This window comes from Lepisosteus platostomus, chromosome 4 (assembly GCF_059453375.1).
Source record: "Lepisosteus platostomus isolate fLepPlt1 chromosome 4, fLepPlt1.hap1, whole genome shotgun sequence".
In the NCBI taxonomy this organism is placed as follows: Eukaryota; Metazoa; Chordata; class Actinopteri; order Semionotiformes; family Lepisosteidae; genus Lepisosteus; species Lepisosteus platostomus.
The window spans coordinates 44,627,823-44,655,274 of NC_142614.1; the positions used below are offsets into that span (position 1 = coordinate 44,627,823).

Genomic DNA, 27,452 nt, shown 5'->3' on the forward strand with positions numbered 1-27,452 from the left:
TGTATTTATATAAATAAATAATGCCTTTTCCAGTCAATATGTTATGATTGAGCAATAGATATTCTTTTTATTATTCTCTAAGGCATAACTGATGGTATATCTGCAGACATTTCTTTCTTTGCAACTCTCTAAAATACAGTGATCAAACCAAAGAGGATTAACTCAGAAAAACAAACCCCATGACATTGTTCGTAAATGAGATGTATATTTTCTTTGTGTGTAACTTTGTGTGTGTAATATGAATCAACCAGGATTCTCAGAAAGAGCAAGGGAATTTAAAGATGCCTTTAAAAAATGTTGGAATGTGGCATGTATGGTTAGGTGCATTATTAATTGTCCATTCTGAATGGCTGGATCTGTAATGACAAAAACAATCTTTCATTAATAATCTTTCATTCTCTTCTACTTGTTTACAGTGATTAATGTTATTGGTTTTTGGAATCAATGTTTATACTTATTTTATTTCTGCAAATGTAATGCAAGCTAGTATTGCAAGTTACAAAATTATTGCAAAATTTACAATATTATGCAGATTAATTCTTCTGTATATAAACTATTACAAGGTCTGACAGAAATTAAGAGGATGTAGTCTAGTGTGTTAACTTTGAACCAAAACAAAGTTTAAAACTTTGATTGATTGTTAAATTTTGACGCACAGCAAAATCCATAGTGTGGGAGAGGAGACGGTGGAGATCAACAGAACAGAAAATCATTCACTGATGTCACAGTTAGTCTGCAGGCATTCAGCAAGTCATAGAACTCAATTTTGCTAAAAATCCAAAGGATCCTTCTCATCTAGCATCCCTGCAGAAATCTGCTATTTTTCACCATGATGGAGTTTTTATGGATGCAATGTTAATGAAAATAATAGTAGTAGTTATGCAATTGGTAAAAGAATTCTGTAAGAAATTGTTCACAATAGGTAGCTAAAAGAGGAGCAAATCTTCTAATATAAGTTGTAGCTTTAATGTTGTAATAATAATAATAATAATAATAATAATAATAATAATAGCTTACACTTATATAGCGCTTTTCTGGATACTCCACTCAAAGCGCTTTACTCCCCTCCACCACCACCAATGTGCAGCACCCACCTGGATGATGCGACGGCAGCCATAGTGCGCCAGAATGCTCACCACACATCAGCTATCAGTGGGGAAGAGAACAGAGTGATGAAGCCAATTTATAGATGGGGGTTATTGGGATGCCATGATTGGTAAGGGCCAATGGGAAATTTGGCCAGGACACCAGGGTTACACCCCTACTATTTTCGAGAAACACCCTGGGATTTTTAATGACCACGGAGAGTCAGGACCTCGGTTTTACATCTCATCCGAAGGACGGCGCCTGTTTACAGTATAGTGTCCCCATCCCTATACTGGGGCATTAGGATCCACACGGATCTCAGGGTGAGCGCCCCCTTCTGGCCCCACTAACACCTCTTCCAGCAGCAACCTTAGTTTTTCCCAGGAGGTCTCCCATCCAGGTACTGACCAGGCTCACACCTGATTAGCTTCAGTGGGTTGCCAGTTGTGAGCTGCAGGGTGAATGGCTGGATCTGTAATGACAAAAACAATCTTTCATTAATAATCTTTCATTCTCTTCTACTTGTTTATAAGTGTAATTATCAGTATTGTCCTTTACTTTTTGTTACACCCCCCTAATGTAGAATAGCCAGTTGTCATGTCATGTCATTTGCCAAACCGCTTTATACCATATGGTGTCGCAGGAAGCCGGAACCTACCCGGCAAGCAATGAGTGCAAAGCAGGGTACACCCTGGACAGGGCACCAGTCCATCACAGGGCAAGTGCAAGCCAGTCATACATGGGGACAATGGAGGCCACGGTAAAGGCCAAGGGGGGAAATTTGGCCCGGACCTTGGGATAATTCCCTACTCTTATTGAGAAATGAGAAATATTGGGGATCTTTAATGACAACTGAGAGTCAGGACCTTGGTTTAACGTCTCATCCAAAAGACGGCGCTTTAGAACCCACACATACTGCAGGGTGGGAACCCCTCACTGGTCCCACTAACACCCCTTCTAGCAGGAACCATAGCTTCAAAGCAGGTCTCCCATACAGGTACTGACCAGGCTCAACCCTGCTTAGTTTCAGTGGATAGCCCGTTGAGAGCTGCAGGGTGATATAGATGCTAGCATAGCCAGTTGAGTGTTTTTCAATTATCAGCTCACTGCTTCAAATCCCATAACATGTTCGGGATGAATGAATAAGTGCAAACACATGCGTCCATCCAGTCCACCTTCAAATCACTCAACTTTTAAGCACCACAGCCCCATTTTCCAAGTTCAAAGCTGATTTGAGGCAATGTCACTAAGTAACAACATCTCATACCTGAAATCTCCCAAGAGGCTGAAGGGGTTGATATGTCATTGAGAGCTGAGACAGCCCTGACCAACCCCACCCTACCTTCAGTGGTGTTCAGATAACTGTGCTTGGAGAATCCCCAGTCACAGCCAACAAATGACCCAGGCTAGTGGCAAGAATCCATGATTATACTACTTAGGTTAGTACCATAGATGGTTGAGCCACTTGGGAGTATTCACTGTTTATTTACACTATTTAAACCCTTTTAAACTGGCAGTGGTTGACAGCCAAAGAGCTAAGCAGCCTCTCACTATGAAGATGTATTTGGACAGCTGTCCCAACGGTGTTCTGTATCAACCAAGCTGGCAGTATGGACAAAATATTTGATGTTTTAAGGAACCACTGCACTGATTCAACTAAAATTTGGCTTGGTCAAAAATATCAAAATTATCTCAGATAGGCATCAGCCATCATGCTGATTAATTTTTATACTCAGACCGAGTGATCAACAACCTTATGAAACATGGCCTGTGTTTCGTAAAGCCTGCTCTTGTACTAAATCTGTTAGCCTCAAATACTCCAAGATTGATAAACATGATTCTAACCAAGTCTATTCTATTCCAGGAGAGTGAAAACACAGTATGACAAATTGGTGTCTTGCAGAAACCAATGCAGCCTCCTGACCACCATTTTTGTTTTTAGATAATTTACAATATGTAGCCCCAAACTCCTTATGTTCAAAAACCATTTGTCCAGTTAACTCCAAACTTAGGAAGTACCATTATAGTGACAATATAATTAAGAACATATGAATGGTTACAAATTAGAGGAGGCCATTCAGCCCATCTATCTCATTTGGTTCTCCAGTAGCTAATTGATCCAAGAATTCAATCCAGCTGTTTCTTAAATTATCAGTTTCAACCACATAGTTGTACAGTTTACTCTGTAGCAGATGGGGGTTTTAATTTTCTGTAAAAATCAGAAATTGTAACAGTAAATCTTGAGAGTAATTGACGACTTTCAGAAACCAATCAAACATCATAATTTACAGTTTCACACATGGATTTTAAATACACAACATACAATTTATTGATATAACCAAAACATGCAAATTAAGCAACAAACATAATAGAATGCATCTGTGAAATGATGTAGTGTGAACTCAATTGGTTCACTCTGGGATTACAGACATCAGAGTTAATAACTTCAGTTAAAATATGCATTGACTATAATGTATTATATGAGACTGTTTAGTTACGTATATGAGACTGATAGAACCTATAAGCTTGACTATAATGTATTATAGTCAAGCTTATAGGTTCTATCAGTCTCATATACGTAACTAAATCACATTTATATTCTCAGACAAAAATAAATATGTATTTACTATCATGAACTAAGGTGTTTGGTAAAATAGTACAACGGCTGAGAATTATTATGTGAATAACGAAGTTTATTCATTTTAAACTAAATAATAATAATAATTGCTTACACTTATATAGCCCTTTTCTGGACACTCCACTCTACCACCACCAATGTGCAGCATCCACCTGGATGATGCGATGGCAGCCATAGTGCACCAGAACGCTCACTACACATCAACTATTAGTGGGGAGGAGAGCGGAGTAATGAAGCCAATTCATAGATGGGGGTGATTACACTGAAGTATCCATGTCCAAACATCCTTGATGAGTTTAAGCTTTGCACTGACCATGGCAGCTTCTCTGTGCTGGGAGGGTCCCTGTGCAGACCAAGAAGAGAGAGGAGAGAGAGCTTTCGCCTTGCACTGGGGCTCAGGCAGCTCTGCTGAAGTAGCATCTTGCTGACTTTGGTTTTTAAAAACTGTCTGTGCACAGTTTGTCTTCATGAGGTATGGTCACAAGTTATACAGGGAAACTTAGTTCATTACAGCTACTGTATATATACTGTATTGTGTTTAGAATTTGCTCAGATATTCTATATCGACAAAAAAAAGAGATCAACTGTCTAATTTTGTTGGTCAGGTGAAAATAACAGAGAGCTTGCAAACACAAGATTTCTTTAGTTTCAGGAATAATATGTTGGACAGAATTCTTTACTTTACTGACGCACTCTCTCCTGGCTCTTAGGGAAAGGATTAGGTTCTGACTCGAACTGCTTACAGTCACGTGGTTGTAAAAGTCAGTTTGCCGGTTTTGGCTGGAGAGAAATTTCATGTCAGTGAGTTTACGAACAAAAAATGACTTGGGTTACAGTTTTATAGTATGACATCACAAGACTGTGATTGGATGTGATGCTAGGAGGTTTGGTTCTGATGCCCACCCTACAGATCCCCAATTGGTGAATCTTCCTTATGGTGGCTGGATATTGACCTTTGACCTGTGGTTTTGGGAAAAGAAAACAGCTTGGAGTCTTGCTGGAGTCCATCTGCACTATATATCATTACATTGTTCAGCTTGATACAGTTTTACGATGTCTCTTATCACATGGGCCTCTTTAGCCACATTCCTGGGCCATCCACAGATAGCACCGGGCTGCGTGGTCAAGGCACACAAAGATTGTTAGAAATCTTTAATAACACTTATATCTAAGTGAAATCATAGGCTTTGTCACTACAACTCCATGATCCTACAACAGTTTAACGTATGTAATGAAGTTCTTCTGTTCTCAGTTTTAAACACATTTTTTCTGTAGTTTCTTGCTTGTTTCATTTGGTTCATGTTTGACTGCTGATTTTGAATAAGTATTTACTTTGGCAATACCTTTTTAAAGTATTTGAATCAGGTCTCTTGGCATTCTTTTCTGTTCAAGACTGAGAAGAACCTTTGAAAGGTCTTTGAGCCCATGATTGTTTCTATGATTGCTTCTCTGGACTGATCCCAGAGTAGCAATCTGAATAACCCTTTCTCATAAATAGCCATTTGAAGCTCATTGTATCCCAATTTCTGTGTGTCATTTGGTTTTGCTTATATGCACTTTAAATATAATGTAAAAAAATCATTAGACAAAAAACATTGCATAACTTCAAGACTGAAGAAGACCTGTCTTCCCAAATTGGGTAAAATTCTAATTGATCTGAATTTGGGCGTTTAATCAATGGCTCTGGAGTGCGCCACAAATTCACTTTCCCTAGAGAAGGACACTTAACCTTGCCCCAGTTTCTTTAGGACATGACAGAACGGTTTACTTTGGCTCTTTATTTATCCTCTGAGATTATTTATACAATAGAATTTATCTCCTCTTATGAAGAACAGCAAAACTATTGAACTATTGAAATTGCTCATTCATGCCTTTCTCTGAGTTGTAATCTTGCCATACTGTAGATCTCTCCCTAGTTTTAAACACCCAGGGGCTGTTTGACTTTTATAACCACTGCTTTACAGGCCAGCCAAACTCTCTACCATTCTGCTGGTAGACTCCTCTGTCTTCCTCTGTTCTGTTGCTTTTTTCTGTGTTACTTCTAATGGGAGCATTTGGTGAAAGAAAGCATTCCCTTTTCATAGTTTGCTTGGGACTTTACCTTGTACAGGGTTAGATTCACTTCTTCTGTCACTTCAGTTTGAATTCTCTTTTCATATTTTCTCTTAGTTTGTTGGTGCTCCAGAGCTGTGAGCTCACTTCAACATCTGCTATGAATCAGTCTTTTTTCTCCCAATCTCAGATTTGAAGCTTTCAGTGGGTTTTACCACCAAGTATCTTTGTCTTAGCCTGACAGAACCCCTATTCTTAAACAGCTGGTTGTGTTTGGCCAGGGATATGCAGCTGTAAAGGAGCTGGCCAAACCCTGGTGACCCTTACACCGGAGCAGTTGATATTAGGATCCTTCCTTTGCTGAGACTAAGTGCAGACTGTTGCACAATCTCTCAGATGCTCCTTTGTAATCCTAATGGACGTTCACCTAATTAGGATTTCTTCTTCTCATAAGAACAAATGCAGAGCCTAGCTAAAGAGGGGCCATTGGCCACCTTGTGTGGCTGAAGTCAGGGCTACAAGCCTCTATAACATTGCTATAGTCATCTTCCAAGTATCTGTCCAGTCCTGAATTTGCTCTATTTCTGAATGTAGGTTCTATAGTGTTTCCTTATCTGCCAAAATAATTATTTTTCTACTAATACCAACCTCTTTATTAGCAATATAGGAGCTGTGGACCTAATACAAAACCCTGAGGTACTCCACTCACGATGACAATTTGAATTTTTGTCCCTTTTAAGAGCCTTCTGTTTCATGTGCATTAACTCATTTGTAAACCTATTACATTCAACACCTTCAATGCCTACTACCTGCAATTTGATAATTAATCTTTTATGAGGAATTTTATCACAGGCCTCCTGAAAATCTCAATATACTATATTATATGCATATTTATATGCTCTATTGTGGTTGCTTGTTAAATGAACTCTAACACACATTAATATTATTATACCTGCTACAACATGGGACAGCATAAGCTGCTCTGAATAGTTTATATATCAAAATGGTGGCCTTGAAATATTGGACCACAATCTCACCTTTAAACGGCTTCCGTTCAATATCTGTTTAGCCAATTAACCATGCACTTGTTAACTGAGATGCATGGTGAAATGCAATTAAAATATTCACTTATCAAGCAATAGGGTTTCTTGGACGCTGCACAATTCTCAACGTTCAGAATGCCTTTAAGAAAGGTGTTAAAATCCAGATTTTTTTATGTGTCATCTATGCACAGTATAATTTTTTAAACCTATGTTTCTGCATTCCTAATTCCTGTGTAATAAATGATTGCATTAAAATGGATCATAATGTTGATTTCTTCAGAATCCTGCGGCTCAAAAGAGTTAAGACAACTAAATCCAAAATTGAGAGCTATAATCGTGGACAAAGCAATTAAAATATTTAAGTATGTATGCTTGTGTTTCTATGCTTTTCATCCTCCCCGATTAACACTTACTATACATTAATTACCTGGTGTGATATTGATTACTAAAACACGATTATTTCTATGAATCTTTGCTGCCCTCTTGTGGGAATATTGTTGAAACAGAAATCTTTGAAACTATTTTTCCTTTGCTCAACATATTTGGAAATGATCAATGTACTCATTCACAGTGAATCTATTTCTTTTGATATTCTTATTGTTTTTAAATCAGTGTTCTAAAAGTAGTTGAGACTTTGGCATTAAGCTGATCCATATTTTGCACTAACTATTACAGTTTGGGGGGCTAAGAGAGTTTGATTAATCAAATTAATCAGATGTTAAATTATTCAGACTGTTAAATAAAATAGCTCCCATTTACTTACAAGGGATTTCCATGTTTTCAGAAGAAAAACAAAATAATTAAAGGGGGGAGTGAGACTAGCACAATGTGATCCTACAGTATACTGTATGTAGAAGAAAAACTGATTGAATCATACTGTATTCACCAAAAATAATATCAATTACTGTTTCAGAAAGATTAATGTGAGAGGGCAAGGGTGTCTTCCTTTCTCTATTTCTTGTTTAATAACACCATCCAAAGTGCCATCAGTCATCAGTTCAATTCCAGACCTGGGGGGCTGTCTGCATGGAGTTTGTATGTTCTCCCCATGTTTGTGTGGGTGCTCCAGTTTCATCACACAGTCCAAAGACCTACTGGTAGGTTCATTGGATTCAGGGAAAATTGGTCCTGCAGTGAGTGTGCATTCAGTATGTGTCTGGAATAAACAGGTGTCCTGTCTAGGGTGTATCTTGCCTTGTGCCCGTTGCTTTCTGGGATAGGCTTCAGGTCCCCCAAGAGGTGAGAATATGTGAAACAATGTACAATAATCTCAAGGTAATATTTACAACACAGTAATATTCTAATTATTCTTGTACAGTTTTTTGAGCCTAGAGGAGAGGAATAAAATTACTGCAGCTGCTATACCCCTGAGCACTTCTAACAGATGTTACTAAAAGACACATATTACTGAGGGAAATATCTGATGGTGAAAAGGATATAAGCACTGAATGACTAGCCAGAAACTCTTAATTAGGTAAGTATCTACATGATCAGCTGTAAATTCCTAAATCCCTAGTCACAAAAAGACATGGAAGAATGTTTTCAATCCCCTACTGCTTCCATTGCTCATTAGTTTTTCATAATTATGTCATGTTCACAAGGTGAACTTGATTTGAAAAGGCCCCCACTACCAAAGCTGTTCAGTTATGGAAGGCATGCTTACATGTAAGATCTTACAAAAATTGGTAGCTCAAGCTAGAGGTTAATTGCACTTTAGCTTTTTGTGAAATGCATTATCCTTAGACTGAAGAAAAAGTCTGTGTAAATCCATAAGGGAATATTGTAGATAAATCTTAAAAAAACAATCCAAATATTATCGGTGTTGTTTTCCTCTTTAAGAAAGGAAGAACTAATAGAAAAAGAAGAGGTTACTAGGAGGCAGTCTGGCCCTTGGAGGGATTGAAACACAGATGTTTAAAAAAAAGACTGCGCCAGCACACAAGTCCCTTCAGCTCAGTTCACTGCATCTCATTTCTTTGTTCTGGCAGTGAATTTGATTAAGAGGTCAGCTAAAGGCTGCTGCTGCGACGCACTCATAATAAATGGCGAAAACATACATCTCTCAAAGTGGAGGCTTTCCAAGCAGCAGGAGAGTAGAGTTCTTTCATAAACTGTGATTCAGATCAGCTTCAAGAACCACGCTGTTAAAGGCTTTCCTTGATTTCAGAAAGTAATAGGTTCATCCACTTTGTTTGTCTAAGGGATAAAGAAAAGCAGGTAGTGCTTGCAAGCTGTACAAACGAAAAACTGTCTGTTTACATATGATTTATCTCACCAAGATAAAGTTTCATTTTCAGCTAAGTCAGGAAGAAGAAACACACTGTTTCCATTGCATAATCAGCTCATCAGGAATTCTATTTAACAGCATCACAATTACAATCAGGTTACCACATTTATATGTGGAAAATATATTATGCATGGAAAAATGCAAAGTAACTATCGTTTGCTCAGGGATTTTAAACTAAATCATCTTAGGCAAACATTTCCTTTTCTCTGATTTATTATACTTGGTTCAGTTTTTATTCATTCAGCAGAAAACTGTCATACACTGCTTTTCATGTTCTTTACAGCTAGATGACAAAAGCTCAACGTCAGAAAAAAGTTTGTTGAAGTGGTGACAGGTTGTAATTAAACCGATTGAACTGACAGCTTCTCCAACTAACATTCCGCAGAGTTTATTTCAAATACAATCTAATCATTTCACATTATTTTAATAGACAGTCCTACCATTTGATTTATAAACTTTTGCTGCATTCATTTACTCTTGGCACCTTAGGCAAGGCAGGTAATGCCTCCCTTAAGATGATGTGATTCTAATCCTAAGATTAGAATCAGATGATCCCACTCACTGCCTCTTATGTAAAGATACTGTATGGATAGTGCATTTTAGCAGGCACTTGCAGGGGACTAGGAGGAATGATGGTTGATAAGTGTTTTTTAATCCCCCTAATTTTATCCTGGATTCAAAACAGGGCTTTATCTACAAATTGAACAGTCAGATACTATTGTTAAATGGGCAATGTAAGACAGATCAGCTCTTGTTAACTGTGAATGCAAATAGAGGCCTATCTGTAAGTTCAAAGGAAACTCTCTAAGCAAACCCTGCAGAGTCTGTGGCTTATACTCCAAGTTTATAGCATCTTCTGATAGAATAGTTGGTTTACTTCATGTTAGTTTTACTGATATCCAATAAGATTGTGTTGATACTTTTTTATCATGTTCCGTTTTTATTATACAGGGAGATGATAAGAAATGCGAATTCTACATTTGAAAAATTAATACTTGTGTTAGATGACTTATCTTTATCGCCACAAACAGTTTTGGAATATTTTGTACATACGATACATACTAATTGCGTTAGGACAAGTCTGATATTTCCCAAAACAGGTGGTTCTCCTAATATAAATTCATTTCTTCAGTTCAAATTCAAAATCAAATCAAATCAAAGTTTATTTATCAAATGCACAACAATACAGCATGCAGCAGTAGTTGCTGGCAATGGAATGTCTTTTCTACAAGCTCACCGGGGGGTAAAAATCACAAAATTAAAGTTACAAAAGAAGGTTACATAATAATACATAATAGTACAATAGAAATAGAATAAAATAAACTCAGACAATACTCAATATGAATAGAGCTGTTACAGTATGTGTCCATGGTGTATGCAATATATTATGTCCAAGTAGTGCAGAATGATGAATACAACAAAAACTGTATGTCCATGTAGCCATTACGGGTGATTTGCCAAAGGAGCTGCAGGTTGGCTATTTAGCAGTCTTATTGCCTGGAGGTAGAAGCTGTTCTGTAATCTGTTAGACTTTGACCGAATGCTTCGCTACCATTTACCGGACGGTAGGAGAGAAAACAGTTTGTGACTGTGATGAATGGGGTCCTTGAGAATGGACCTGGACTTCCTAAGACATCTAGCTAATTAGATGTCCAAGATGTTTGGTAGCTCACAGCCGGTAAAGAGCTGCGCTGACTTCACCACCCTCTGCAGTACTTTGCAATCCTGGGCGGAGCAGTTCCCATACCAGGCAGAGATACAACCAGTCAGGATGCTCTCAATAGTGCACCTATAGAATTTGGCCTGGATATGTGATGGCATGCCAAACGTCTTTAGCCTGGGGAGAAAGAATAAGCGCTGCTGTGCTGTTTTGACCAGGATGTTGGTGTGGTGGGTCCAGGTTAAGTCCTCTGTGATGTTAACTCCCAGGAACTTCAAACTGCTGACCCTCTCCACTGCAGTCTCACTGATATAGATAGGTGTGGGATGTCCTCCCTGGTGTTTCCTATTGCCCTCAATCTTCTTCTTAGTCTTACTGATGTTCAGTGAGAGGTTGTTCTGCTGGCACCATGCTGCAAGGGTTTCAACCTCCTCCTTGTACGCAGACTCTTCACCATCTGTGATCAGGCCGATGACTGTTATATTGTCCGCAAACTTAACGATGGAGTTTGAGTTATGCCTGGCGACACAATCATGGGTAAATAAGGAGTAGAGGACAGGGCTAAGCACACAGCCTTGGGGGGCTCCAGTGTTTAGAGTCAGGGTAGAGGATATGTTGGTGCCCACCCTCACCACCTGCGGACGTTCCGTCAAGAAGTACAGGATCCAATTACAAAGGGAGGTGTTCAGTCCCAGGTCCTGGAGCTTGATGACAAGCTTTGATGACACTATAGTATTGAATGCTGAGCTGTAATCAACAAACAGTTCTCTTCAGATATATGCATATTAAATAATGAATTAAATAAAGCAGAATATTACATGATGTGTAACAATAACATAAAGCTGGCATTCTGACTTTGGAGAAGTGGGGAAATGAGAAAAATACTTTCCCTGAGGAAAATCCCAAAGTCTCAGCTCTGAGCAAGATTTGAAAGTTTGAATCAAATGTTGTCAACAGCCGCTAGTGGTAATCCTTTAAAATAAAGTGTGTAGAGCTATTTGTCTTTGGGATTTTTTATACAACATTCTCTGTTCATGTTGTAGTAGTTCAAGTGGGTAGCTGCGTCAGCATGCGTAGGCTGCAAAGGAACAAGTAATAGGTTTATTCCATGCTGAGAAGACACAACGTTTCAGCGTGGAATAAACCTATTACTTATTCTCTGTTCATGTTTACTTTTTATGTTTATATTCACCCATTAAATTTGCAGAGGCAGTTTTATTATTTACTTTTCTTTCTCTAATATTTTTTATCTTATACTGAGCAATAATAAAAGAAATAACACTATGAGCTGTCCTTCTTGAGGAAGCATGAAGTAAATGCAGTTCTTTAACATTGTTTTCCTATAAAAACCTCTGTCTCAACTAAAAGAAGATTCCCTTTGTACCACAGTGACCCCCTGTTGTGTGGACTAAGACTCATGTAGTGAAGGTTATCCCCATGCCCTGTGTTCTGTCTACCGATCACTTACATAGAATGTACTGTAGTTTGTTACTTCAGAATTCTCGATCATTCCTACTGTAGGTATGTTTTTTTTTTCATGTTGCCCCCAGAGACAACTGACTCTCCTCCCAGCTACAGAGTTTTGAAGCTGAGTACAAATGAAATGTTAAGACATCAGGCTGATTGAATATTCATCACTCAGAAACAAGAAAATGAAGTACATAAAAAGGATGGAATCAAAACGGGGTGTGAATATAAATCTCTCGTATGGCTGGGAAGAAGTTGCGTCCTTTGGGACTTTCAGATCCTGTGCAGTAAGACTGGTAATACTGTGATCTAAAACCACATATAAATCTTGTTTCTAGCAGAGCTGCATAGGCTTACTGTAAATGTATGTACAGTACTGTGTTCAAGAAGGATAGAAAAGAGAATTGAATTACAGTATATTGCCAAGTGGTAGAAATAGTACACACATACTGAATATACATGTATATCCCTTTTTCTCCCAAAACTTGCCGAAAACAGTTATGCAGTTATATGTTGTTAAACAAAAAACAGCAAATTACCACAAGATACAGTACTTTGCAGTGAAACTATAGCTGTCTTGAGATGCATTTAGAAATATATTAAGACTTTTTCTTGGAAACCAAAGACAATCTAATAAAATATTAAAAATGGTGAAGCTTTTGTGACTTGGATAAATACATTTCTGAAATGTATAGTGGTGTATACAGGTTTTTCAGTAAAGATGTGCCCACATTTATCAGTATGAATCTGAAACTGGTACTCCGGAATCAAACTGTTGAGTATATGCACTTGTTCTTGTACTTTATTTCTAATATTGCCAAACGTTCCTGCTCATTTTTCATTATACTGCACCATTCCAGTAGCAATTAGAAAAATATGCTAAATATGCATGATTTAATTATTAATTTTAGATCTAAATGCCATAATGTTGTATATGCACTATAATTAGGGAAATGAGGTTCAACACAATCAGTAACAGGAAAATACACAAAACAGGAATGTAATAACCCTACTGAATCACATTAATCTAAAAGGAAAAAAATAATTTGTTAGTAAAAAATGTGTTCACTGAATAAATTATTTTAGCTATGCATTCAGCTGAACTTTTATTTCCTTGTTCTATTCACAGAAAATACACAGTTCTTGTTTATGAGCCATGATGCTTTTCCTATGTTTGATGTCTAAAAAATACATAAATACAGATGATTTAAAGATACAGATCTCATAATGACAGATTTATAATAATAATAATTCCTTTCACTTATATAGCGCTTTTCTGGACACTCCACTCAAAGTGCTTTACAGGTAATGGGGACTCCCCTCCACCACCACCAGTGAAGAAGAAGATATCTTTTTTAGCCATATACAATTTCTTGCATTAGGAAGTTGTCTTTTCGCATACCCCAGCTTGCTCTCCATGAGACACACAGGTACACGGACAGGGAGAGTGAAGCTTGGGGTTAGAGCACAGGGACAGCCATTTATACAGCACCCCTGGAGCAGCTGGGGTTAAGGGCCTTGCTCAGGGGCCCAATGGAGTAGGATTCCTTTGCCAGCTACAGGATTTGAACCAGCAACTTTCCAGCCATAGGCACAGATCCTTAGCCAGAGTGCCACGGAGCCTCCACCTGGATGATGGGACAGCAGCCACAGTGCACCAGAACGCTCACCACACACCAGCTATTAGTGGGGAGGAGAAGAGAGTGATGAAGCCAATTTATAGATGGGTATTATTAGGAGGCCATGATTGTTAAGGGCCAATGGAAAATTTGGCCAGGATGCCGGGGTTACACCCCTACTTTTTGAGAAGCACCCTGGGATTTTTAATGGCCACAGAGAGTCAGGACTTCGGTTTTACATCTCATCCGAAGGATGGTGCCTTTTTATAGTATAGTGTTTCCGTCACTATACTGGGGTATAAGGACCCACATGGACCACAAGGTGAGTGCCCCCTGCTGGCCCAACTAACACCTCTTCTAGCAACAACCTTAGTTTTTCCTAGGAGGTCTCCATCCAGGTACTGACCAGGCTCACACCTGCTTAGCTTCAGTGTGTTGCCAGTTTATAAGTTAGAAGGTTATACAGTTCTGAAGATACAAGCAAATCCCAGGAATCTGATAATAAGAATGTTTTACTTGGGAATTCAAGATCTAAGAATCATGTTCATTGTGAATGTTCCAGATTTGAGATTGGAGAATTTTTAATTGACCTGCTTGGTTAAGGTTCAAAGAAATAAATTAACTCCATCTGCAAGGTGGAGATGGTATGACGGAAGGATGCGTGAGACAAATACAAAAGCGGATGATTGCATTGGATATATATAGCATATTTTTAATAATGATTATGATTAGCCTTCCTTACCCAAATTTGATCTGTCTCTGAATTAGGCCTTGCTTGAAGCTTTTTAAAGTAGCATTGGAATGAAAACTCAACCAGGTTAGTCCCATTTGACTGATTCCACTTTTACCATTTTCTTTAGTTTATTAGGAGGTCGATACGACAACGGGTTTGCTAACTGTTGTAAATCCTTCCTTTGCTCTCACTAACCTTTTCTTAAGAGTCGATGTCCTTTTTATTTCTAGAAGACATTTAGGGTCTATCACAAAAACCTGAGTGGGATTTTAGTCTTAAGTAGGGCAACTAACTTCCAAACAATGGCAGCTTATCCTTTAATTACCACATGGATATGCAGGTATTTATAGTTTCTGGAGTGCTTCTACACCTCCCTTGGTGGCTCAACCCCATTTAAATACTCCAGATCAGCTGCTCTGTTACAGTCTTTAATGTGCTTGATTTGAGAGATATCCACTTAGCCATATGGATAAAGAAGACAGAACCACCCAATGATATACCAAAGAGTTGTAACATTGGCTGTCATGTTGGTGTTGGCTGAAGGGTTTTAGTGTGATGAATGCTGGGGAATAATGGTCTAAAAGGCTGTGTTTATACAAGAGAGCCAAGTGACTGGAACTGGAGAAGACTGGTTTGTCTTTCTCCTGACCTTTTGTTATGAACTCCAGTTGCAGAATTAATGGCTTTCTTTTTTTAGGACACTAACTGTTTACTATAGGTTTATTGCATAATAAAGTAGTGCAGTTGTTGTATTAGATACCATAGTAAACATGTTTTTCTTATCCATAATGCTAGTGTATTTCTTTGTACACCCAGAATAAACCATTGGTTATCAGAAGGAACATCAAGTTCAAGTTCAAGTTTATTGTCATTATACTCATATACAGGTATATGATATAACGAAATGCTATTTAGCTAGCTCTCAGACGATACGTAGTACAAAAAACAACAACAACAATGCAATTGTATAATGAAAGACAGAGACAACAGGCAGTGTGCAAAACAACAAAAAGGTAACAGGTTATGTGCAAAAACATGCATCAACAGAATGAAATAAAAGGATAGAAATTATGGGGAGTGAGCTTTTTGACATGTAAGGTAGAGGTAGATTTCAATGTGTGAGTTTTTGTGAAGAAAGAAAGAAGTCACTGTGAGGTTCAGATCATAGATGAGAGGTGAGAGTGAGAGTGAGAGAGGCTGGGAGTTTAATAGTTTGATAGTGCGGGGGTAAAAACTGTCTCTGAGTCTGGTAGTCCTGGCCCGAATGCTCCAGTACCGTTTTCCAGATGGTAGAGGATCATACAGTCTGTAGCTGGGATGTGTGGGGTCTTTGATGATGCTTAGAGCTTTCCTCGAGCACCGTCTGTCATAAATGTCCTGTATAGATGGGAGGGCAACCCCAGTGATGGACTGGGCAGTTTTCACCACCCGCTGTAGGGCTTTGCGGTCAGCAGCACTGCAGTTGCCATACTACACTGTGATGCAACCTGTCAGTGCGCTTTTTGTAGTGCATCTGTAAAAGTTAGTGAGGATCTGGGGACATATCTTAGCCTTCTTCAACCGTCTTAGGAAGTACAGGCGCTGTTGCGCTTTCTTGATCAGACAGGTGGCATTGAGAAACCATGTGAGGTCCTTGGTGATATGGACGCCAAGGAATTTGACGTTACTGACCCTTTCCACTTCAGTCCCGTTGATGTGGATATGGGCATGTCCATTTTGCAGTTTCCTGAAATCAACGATCAGCTCCTTGGTTTTGATGATGTTGAGGGTGAGGTTGTTGTCTTCACACCACATTGTAAGGAGATTGACCTCCTCCCTGTAGGCCCTCTCATCATTGTCTGTGATCAGACCTACAACTGTGGTGTCATGGGCAAACTTGATTATAGGGTTGGTGTTGTGTTTGGCCTTACAGTCGTGGGTGTAGAGGGAGTAGAGTAATGGACTAAGCACACACCCCTGGGGGACCCCAGTGTTCAGAGTTAGTGTGCTGGAGGTGTGGTTTCCAAGCCTGACAGCCTGAGGTCTGCCTGTCAGAAAGTCCTGAATCCAGTTGCAGAGGGTGGTGTTGAGACCCAGTGCACTGAGTTTCTTGACTAGTTTCTCTGGAATGATAGTGTAAAAGCTGAGCTGAAGTCGATGAATAGTAGTCTTGTGTATGTGTTCTTTTTATCCAGATGAGATAGGGCAGTGTGTATGGCAATGGAGATTGTGTCATCTGTGGATCTTTTGGGCCGGTAGGTACGGGTCAAATTGGTACGGGTCCAGTGTGTTTGGGATGGTGTCCTTAATGTGCTTCTATAGTTACCAGTGGTTAACATGCAAGGCCCTTTTGTGATAAGGGAATACTACACCCTCACCAAATAACTTGTGATCATGTCTCTCATAATCTCTTAGATTTATTATTTACCCATTACATCTTTGTCATTATTCCAGGAAACACGTAAAGAAAAGGCAACCTTTGTACTCTATATTTATATATCCATAAGAAACCAGTACAAAGAACCTTGTCAAATCTTTATTTTTCTCATATTAAGTAAGATGTTGGCTCTGTGGCTAAGGATCTGTGCTTGTGGCTGGAAGGTTGCCAGTTCAAATCCAGCAGTCGCCAGAGGAATCCTACTCTGTTGGGCCCCTGAGCAAGGCCCTTAACCCCAACTGCTCCAGGGGTGCTGTACAATGGCTGACCCTGCACTCTGACCCCAAGCTTCTCTCCCTGTCTGTGTCTCATGGAGAGCAAGCTGGGGTATGCGAAAAGATGAGTTCATAATGCAAGAAATTGTTTGTGAAAATGTTATGTTGTTACTGTGCTCAATATGTAGCTTAAACAAATTGACTGTAAATCATTTTAATTATTGTGGAACATTTCAGTATACCAGAATATAACTAGTATTAAAAGGATTAAGAGATGGCAAGGTGGTCAGTGATTAGCATTGCCGCCTTGCAGTGCTGGGGCTCTGGGTTTAGTTTTGCTCCTCTGGTGCCGTCTGTGTGGAGCTTAAATGTTCTCCCCATGTGTTTGGGGGTTTGCTCCACACAGTCCAAAACCATACTGGTAAGTTAATTGGCTTCTAGGAAGCTTGGACCTGGTGTAAGTGTGTACATGTTTGTGTCTGTGTGTACCCTGCGATGGACAGCTCGCCAGGATAGTCTCTAGCTCCCCTGTGAACCTGTATTGGATTAACAAGGTTGGAAAGTGAATAGGTGGAAGCCCGTATGAAAGGCTATGAAAAATATGAAAGGCTGGAGCATTGTTTCCAATTTCAAGATGAATATGTGGTTGTGCTTCTCAAACAGTTCCCTGAAAATAAAATACAAAAACTAAGCAAATAATATAGCAACAGTATAATTTTATCTACATGAAAATTTTGAATTACCAGTTGTTTTTTATTCAATACACCCTACCGATTTGGAATTGCCAGTCGATTCTTTACTGTGATGTTTCATGGTAACATCTCTGTTGATGTCATCACGTCCTGTAGTCATGCAAGTAAGATGAGGACAGAGAGGCTGGTTCTTTTCACTACCCACTCATCAAGCCGTTCACCGCTGGACATGCTACAGATTTTGTACAGATTTACAGAAGATTTGGAAAAGATGTAACTGCAAGGCTGTACTCACTCAAGAAATCATAGGAGTAAGTAGTTCACTAGCATCGATAAGAGCCTTGCTAATGCAAATCCTACTCCTGTAGGTGCTCCCACTTGTCAACAAATTGGCTTCCGCACTATTTGCACTTCACTACCTGAAGATAAAACACTTGGGAGCCCCAGCAACTGCTAAACTTTTGATGAGATGGAATATTGTAACTGTTGCCTGAAATAGTTAAGAACTGAATTCACTTTTGAATTTGACATGGTTGTATTTCTGGATAGAAAATTAATTCAAGGCCAACTAAAAGTCACATCAGAGTTTGTAACAGAAGTACAAGTTAACGATCAAGTCTAAAGATATTTGGTTGTGATTCTAGTAGTGCTTCTACTAGTGAAGGGTGTAGTAGATATTAAGGAATCACTAGTGATTTAATTGATATTAATTTAATTTAATCTTTTTACATAGACTAAATATTACTATTTAGCACAGCACCAAAACGTGAAATCTGACCAAAATGTACCAAACTCCTTTTGAGATGGTGAGACAAACAGGTGTTACAAAATGACGTTGAAGATGGAGAAAACAAGCAATTCAAAGGTAAAACTACAGAGTATCTACAGAACATGCTTATAGTTCTTGTTTAAGATATGGGGGAGCAGGATAAAGTTTCATATATAGAGCTTATGGGAATGTTACATCAGACTCTTAAAGTTTGACCATCTTTCTTAAATACAGCACAGTGATATCTGTTGAAGTTGCACCAGGAGGCTGAAGAGACTGTTCACAAGAATACAAAGGATTGACTACTACAGAGAATGCTTTGCACTTCAAAAGACTCCAGTAGACACTGTGGAAGGAAGTACACATAATGTATTACACTGCATAGTCAAACGCTCCAGGTATAAATGGTTTAGTCTTGCTGTGATGGTACCAAATCAATGAGCATCCTTCAATGTTGTACTGTAGTCTCAACCTTTATGTTTCAACTCCTGCCTATGAGTTACTGGAGGGCAGAGGTAAAAAGGGATCATTACCATTATGAATCTTTACAAAGGTTAAAGCTATGTGTCATTAGAGATCCATGGTTCACCTTCAGCACTGACTCACAGTTAATTCATTCTCAATGATGAAAGCAACCTGCAGCGTCAGAATAACCTACCGTACATATTACAATATAAATCTGTTGTGTTTAATGTTCCATTGAACTCATGTCTTATGGCATAGCTATAATTATGAATATGGTCTAAAAATGTAGAATTTAACTTAAAATATTTATTAATGCTGCTATTACTACTTATAATGAAAGGTGGGCATTGTATGAATTAAATGACTCAACTGGTGATGTTAGCAGATTAGTGATCAGTGATTCAGTCCAGGTTTGTAGCATTGCAGTTAATACCATGTGTCTGCATAATTACACAATATGTTCAATACACTAGTGTTTAATTCTAAAAAAAATATTGCAAAGTATGTTAAAATAAAAAATGAGACAAATTATGTAAGTTTTGGCATTTTGGCTTTAGTTTCAGGATGACCATAAAAACTTGGACTATCATGCAAACTCTGAAACCTGGGGATAAACCAGGGTAAAATTATCACTCTTGAATATCTCACTTATGTTCTCACTTAAGTGAGGACGTCTGAGGATGTCCTTTATTTTTGACCGAAGACTGATTCTAAATGCTTTCAACGAACATCTGACAAAATAAGATCCAGATAAGACTAGTCTCTATACTGTTTAAATTGCATATATTTTCCTAATGAAAAAAGATAATTCAACATTCCATTGTGGTTATACTGAAATAAATCAGACCACATTTATTCGAACCAGAAAAGCCTGTTCACAGAGGAATGCAGGTGGCAGTAACGCATTTAAGAGGAAGTATGCTGTGAAATACAAAAGCTATTATGCATTGAAGGAACCATAGCTATACTTAAACATAATTACAATCACTTCTATAACACCTTTCCCAACAGTACTCTGTAGATACAAAAATGCATTCAGAATACTGAATTCTGGAGTCAGTGGGAATTTTGTAGAATATTTTTATAGGAACATTCTCTACCCTGTAAGTAGAATAAATATTTAAATTAAAGGTTATTAATGAATGTTTAGGAATATTTTAGTCAAGAATATTGCAAGAATATTGCATGCTGACACAGGATAGCAAGAAGATATTTGACTTTTTCTTGATTACACCACTACCGTATGTACAGTAGCAGTGATGTTCTAATATGTAATGAATTAATATAATTAAAGTAATAATGATACTGGTAATAACAATACAAGATGGAAATGAAATGTGTAAAATGTACAAATGTCTATGCTTTTTAAAACAATAATTATTCATTAATGAGAAAATTATTATTTGAAGCAGCTCTGACATTCCTTTTATAAAATATACAGCATTATACTGTATATTTTGACTACAATGTATTTTTGTGAGATAACAGATTAGTGTTCTTAAAAAAAAACAGTACAGTAAGGAGACCAATTGTAGGAACAGCGGGTGTGCTTTGACAAAAGTGTTCTGGGGATGGACAGGAAAATTAGTCTGCGATATTGAAGTCCTGAAATTACCGTGATAGAATTGAGGCAAGAGAACAAGGTCACAACATTAAAAGGCAGCCAGCAGAAGATGAGCAGAGAGGACACAGTTGGGAATAGGGATACTCAATGTGTTCAGACATGGTGGAGGGGATGTCTTTATAGTTATACAGTACAATCTGTCACTTTGTCTTTATTAATATCTAACTGTGGATGTATAGCAACTGTGCTTTTTGAAAAAAAAATGAGATCACAAGCATTCCCAGCATTACAATGGAGTAATGCTGTCCTGACTGGATCTGTCTGCCAATAGACTAGGATGGTCTGTAAAATAATGTTTAATGTCCATATAAAGCACAGGAAAACATATAATTCCTAAAGTGTGTCAAAGAAGTAGATCACAACAAACTTACCATCCAAAAACGTCAGAAATAAGGAGATTATTTTAGGTTTGCAACTGAAGTTCTTAAACTTATTGATGAAAATAGGGTGTGGCTACCTAGACCTTTTCTGTTTTAGTGCAGTTAATTAAAATCAGAAATTCTGTGGTAAGGCCTTTAAAAAAGAATTGTGGGAGCAACTAGCTTCAGGACATTTTGGGAAAAAGAGCTCATTATTAGCAAAGCACCTTTAATTAATCACAGAGAATCTGCTTTATATCCCCAAGCTGACAACTGTGTCCAGCTGACAAGAAATGGCAAGGAATTCCAACACTGACATAGAACAGATGTTGGCAGATCACCCAGTTTTGTTCCAAATGAAATGATGGCAAACAGCCAGCAATCTGAAATGGATTACTGTGAAATTATATATTTAAAATAAAGAGCAACGGTTGTTGCTTTGCAGTTTCTACATTTCTTTTGGAAAAGAAAACCAAACATGCTCAGTAGGCTTACAACTAGGCTTTAAGGGGATAAAAGCTAAAACAAATATAAATTATATAAGGAGAGAGTAATGTATTGCCTTCTTTATTCACATTGCCATTTTGGGGTATTAATTATTGTTTAAATTTCTTGGCCAAGTACTGTATCTTTACTTGCACCAGAACTTTAGCACATGACACTGCAATTAAGGAATGGAATTGTTGTACAGTATAATCATGTCTTCTAAATTACAATAAATTGTTTCTGTGAGAGGCAGTCAATTAAAAAAAATCTATTTTGGCACTAAAATCACCACTCCCATATAAGAATGAACACTAACAAAATCGTCTATCACCTTCCATTAACACAGTAAATTTTAGTTACAGTATATATTGTATAGGAAGTGTGTTCATAGCAAAACATGCAGAAATAAGAGGTTATATAATATTGCATCAAATATCAGTTATTCCTTCAGTACAAACTATTTTTGCAACCTAAAATAGATACCCGCCCCCACTGATTAGGGAACATTAGGCACAATCTCATTCTGTATTTGTTGTTAGAAGCTAACTGGTCCAAGGATCTTATCCGGCCATTTTTGAAAGAACTCAGGGTGTCTGCTTCAACAACATGATTCATTAGCTTGTTCTTACTCCCACAGCTTCGTGAAAAAGTACATTTTTTAATAAGGTAAAACTATATAAAGTAAAATATGTAAATGCACACCCTAATAGTTTCCACTTGTATACCCTGGTTCTATAAACAATAAAATCTAACAATAGTGTAACGAGTTGAGTTAAAATAGCAAAGGAGAATGATGCAAGAATGTCAGTTTTGATGGAAAGAGACATTAATTATCTGTAGCAGAATCTAATCTAATCTTCTCAACCAAAAGAGTCAGGTAGGAGTTGAACCTACAATCTTCTGATCCCTTACCACCTGTGCCAGTGGCCCGCCATCACTAACAAAATACACACAGAAGTGCATTTAAATCTTTATAGGGGTAAGCAAGTCAGCTTTCATAAAATAATGTCCACAGGTGAGCCTACCCTCTAAGCAGATGTTAAAGAGCAGATAGCCTGTAGCTTCCAATAATACCCTGCCTGCTGGATTTTTAAAGGAAACTTTTAAATATTTACAGATATACCGTAGAAATTGCAGCTACTTACAAGTTCCTTTAATGCCCAATACCAGATAAGTTTAAATTCATCCAAAGGTAAAGATGGGTTGTAAATCTCTCCCCAGTCTTGTTGCCGCTGTGTTGCTATATATGCTTGTGCCTCTTTTTAAAGACAACATTAGCGACCTAGATTGACTGGCTCTCTGTTCAAGCCAACAGGAAAAGCAATTGCCTGCCACCATCTGTGGCACAGGCCAGAGGGGGAGATTTCAAACAACTGTCCCCCAGGTCATTGCCCCTGCGACCTCTCCCTTGGTAAGATTCTGCAAGGAGATCAGTGAGAAGGCAGTGCGACACAGATGCCTGCATGAAAGGTATGCATGTCGGGGTCCATAGGACTGGGGCAGTAACAAAGTACAGAGTCTTTATAGCTGCTGCACCAATAATGGTCCTCCTCAGTACATTCCTCCGAGTGGCACATGTGGTACCCACACCATAAGTGTGGCATTCGGAAGGGTCAGGGGCTGAGGTCTAATCAATGGTGTTGCTCACTGCCAGTCCCTGCTGATGCTGGATGGATGGATCCTGTTCCCTTTTCTGCTCCAAAGCACCTCTACAGTAGGTCTTGTATTGATTTCAGGTCTTCCAGTCATCTTGATCAAATCAGCTGATTCCAGTATCTGTTTCAGTCCATCATGCAGTTTTTTTTAACAGTTTAGTAGTATGGATTTTACACCACAGTACAATCATGAACGAACATCCATATGTAACAGACTCCAACATAAGGGGCCTGAGCGCATTAGAACCTCACAATGATTCAAGAACAGCAACTGGAAACTCTTTATTCAACACAAATAAACTCATCCAGCTTCTAAAACAATCCAATTGCAATCACCACTCTATGTATCCTTTATGTACAGTACCAAACATTAAGTTTAACCCACAAGTGAGAATTTTCTCATGTAAATTCTAAACACATCATACATAATCTGATTAATTACCTAATCACCACACATTGAGAGTAGGTACCAATAACTGAATCCTGAAACATTCTGTCAAAGACCAGCTGGCCAAAAGTGCACAAGAGAAATTGTATTTCGAGGGTATCGATCCATCAATCCATCCATTTTCTAACTTCTTCATCCAATTCTGACTTGCGGGGGAGTTGAAGCCTAAGGGTATCTACTGAAAAGCTAAATTAATCTAGTTGGTTTGTAATGATAGGACAGTTTCCAATAAGTTTACAAGTTTCCAGGAGGAATGTGCCAGGCCCAACTTTGAAAGGCCTGTAGTAGTGGCCAACAAAGTGCCTCTGCCACTTGTAAATAGACTCACTGGGTAACAGTTAATAATAACATTATTTGTGAAGAGTTAGCATCAACAGTACATTCTCATATGAGCTTAACTAGTGGTGATGTTATTAAAAGATCTTGCATGGTACTAGGGGTAGTTGGGATTTTGGGAAGCAATCAAAGCACATCATTGTCATGGGAGCCGGTCCTGACTACCGTGAAATGCGTAATGAAGACCCTGTGTGGACGGTATAATCCGGAAATGGCTGGAGAAGGACAAAAGGGAACACATGGCGAGAATCAGGACGGGATGACAGACAGGGGAACGGTGACAGCAGTGATCCGTTGCAGGCGGGGCGTAGTGATATGGTCCAAAGGGAAGTCCAAAAGGGGAATGAAAGGGTGCAGTCCAAGGTCCTGATACCGGGAGATCCATCCAGATGAAAAAAGGGAAAAGGGATCCAGGAACATGGAAAATAAAACCATAATGGAGCAAGGTGATCCGAGCCCTGGATTCAGATGGTCAGGATGCCTGGGGAAAAGGCCTTGTGCTCAGGATTCTCCTGAGCCCTGTGGATAGGCAGGCCTTTAGATGTTCGTCTTCCAATACTGAGCCACGAAAAGCGGAGACACCAATCTTAAATAATAAAAAAGGTAACAAGACACAGGTGTAGGAACTTACTGTAAACTAATGAGATAAAGGGTAGGAATGCCCCCTAGCGAAGGAAAGATGATCGTGGCAATCATTTGCTGATAACCAACAAGCTTTGTAAAAAAAATAATGATTACTATTTTTATACAAATAAAAACTAGTCCTCTTGACGTAATATGAGAGGGTTGTTTTAGTTCTTGGTCTTCTTATTAATTTAGATTGAGAAAAATTGCAGTAGAATTCTTCTCTGACTCATCGTCTTATTATTTTTAATAGTATTCACTCCTTAACTTCCCTGAACTGCAAAGTCCAACATTCAAAATTAACTTCTTAACCTGAATTCCATAAAGAACTAATTCAATAGTGAGCTGTAAACCTAAGAATAGAAACTGTGATCTTGGAAATGAACCAAAACATATGACACCAGTATACAGTAGTGTCCTCACACCTGAAGAAGACTCCACAGCCGAAATGTTGTTTCCTTTCTTTTCTTTTCAGCATGGAATAAACGTTACCTGTTCCTTGACACTAGTATACTCTGTTTCTGAGAAAGTTATAGAAGAACATTACATAAGCCTCTTTCACAGAATTACTGGTAAATTAAATCCTATAGATTTAAAGTCCATTATGTTTTTTAAAGAGATGTGGCCTGGCTATCAAAATAAAGTATAAATCTTTGACTACAGCTATATGTCCGAAAAACTTGTATCCAAAACTTTTCTTCCATGTGGCTTGTAGCTTCTCACAAATGTCACATGAGTGGTACATAGTTACCATCGTGCAAGCAGCCGTACTAAACAGCAAATCAGGTAGAGTGGAGAATCACTCCATCAATTCAATTAATGGAGAAGTTTAGGAATAGTAGAGTGTGTAGGCCTATTGTACTGTATGTAGAATTCAGTTAGAACACCTGGGTTAACACACCATCTCTTACAATGAGTGCCATGGGATCTTTAATGACCAGGTCTTGTAGTCATGGTTTTGGTTTAACATCTCAGTTAAAATATGTTACTTCCTAAAATACAGTATCATCTATTATTATGTTGGGTAATTGGTTAGTGTGAATTCTGTTCCTAGTGGAAGAATATGAAACTGTTCAAATAACCTGAAACAATGGTGCAATAGAGAATATTAAAAGTAAAAGAATCATTGTTATAACCTAGAACTGTGACATTCAATTAATCTACCCTTTTGATCACTGATAAATGCAGTACAGCAGATAACTTCTGGATTTACATGATACTCCTTTTTGCTTCACTCCTCATTTACTGTATGAAGCAGTGAAGTCAGAATTAGATCTGGAGCCCAGCTGTTGCAGCAGGTCAGACCAAATTGACACTGAAATAAAAATTGTTAATGGCTAGACTGTTCATAAAAGTATCTCTGGTTGCAATGTGTGGAAAACAGTTACAGAACTTGTTAGAGGACTGAATTTGAACAGAAACAGAAGCTTTAAAGAAATTCACGTTTATGTTATCACTATATACTTTACCATCAGTTTATTTTATGTTACTGAAATGTTCTTAGTTTAGGATCTACAAAGGAGATTAGTCAGTGCAGCTACGGCCACAGTGGCTGGTGAAGACGTAAAATGGCATTGCAAGCAGAAGATTGACCCCTGGATTCAAAGAGAAGAATATTGAACTGAATCACAATTATCACTTTAGACATTGGCTGTAATACTGACCACTTTGGCATTCTGTGTTTAAGTACAACTGATGATTCACGTATTGTCTTTTTTATAATATTTCAGGTCAATACTTCAGGTTCTTGAGGATACTTGGAAATTGGTCCTCATCTTTGGAAAGCATTTATGGCAGTGGATTATTATTTGGGACTTATTTGGGACATAAAGTTAAGAAGGACATTAAGTGATTAAAATTCAATATTGTCTTGTGATATTAGAGAAAGTTGTACAACTGTGAAGAAGTGTCATCTTAGCACAATTATTGCACCTCTGGCCACTAAAATAATGATGTGAGAAACGAACAATAAAAGCCACACAACTCTCGAATATTCATTCCTTCAAATATTTTCATTCCAATCCTGTAGTAATAAGTACTTGTGTCTATATATGTATCAATTATGAACATATACCGTACTGTATTAAGCTACATTATATTAATTCAAACAGTATCCAGTTATTATTTTTAACTCTGTTTCTTCTAAGTGCCGAATATACATTTTGTACCATTGTTGTTCCAGCTACTGATTAACACATTTTTAATATTAAAATATTGCAGTTGGTTGACGGAAATGCAGATGGTGATAAAATATATATTACAGTATATAAATTCAGCATGATTTAGAGTCTGAAGTGTGGATCCACTCACATCATCCACTGTCATAAAGAGCATCCAGAAAATACTACCGTCTCCATGGCAACTAGCTCACAGTGCTCATAAACTTGATAGATTGTACTTACCCTTGCTGTGTATGCAAAAAATAAAAAAAAGAGTGAAGAGATGTTCTTTATTTGATAGCTGGTTGCTTTTTTCAAATATAATTTCCACCCAGGAGAATCTCTGACTGTAAAAGATCTGAATTAGTCATTCACTTCTGATTATGATACAGTACAATAATGTCTTGCTATGCTTTAGCTTACAGTATTCAAATGTGAATGTTGTGCTGAATCCGGCAGGGAAGTCACTTAAGTGGTTGATTATTTTTTTCTGGAAGGTAAACTTCATGAATCAAATGTTTTTCTTCTGATTTTCCTTTTCAGAAGTACGTATAGCCAGAGTTGCCCAATATAATTTTTCTTTGGTCACAAAAGCAATATGAAATTCTCAATGGATTGT

General features: G+C 38.1%; 1 long non-coding RNA gene across 1 annotated transcript in view; it reads right to left on the bottom strand.

The window, feature by feature from the left end:
• The window catches only part of LOC148673217 (uncharacterized), a 179,912-nt gene extending 168,441 nt beyond the window's left edge, over nucleotides 1–11,471 (bottom strand). The window contains exon 1 of the long non-coding RNA XR_015935966.1: nucleotides 10,725–11,471. This is a non-coding gene — a long non-coding RNA (uncharacterized LOC148673217). The remainder of the gene's footprint in view (nucleotides 1–10,724) is intronic.
• Nucleotides 11,472–27,452: the final 15,981 nt, after the last annotated feature.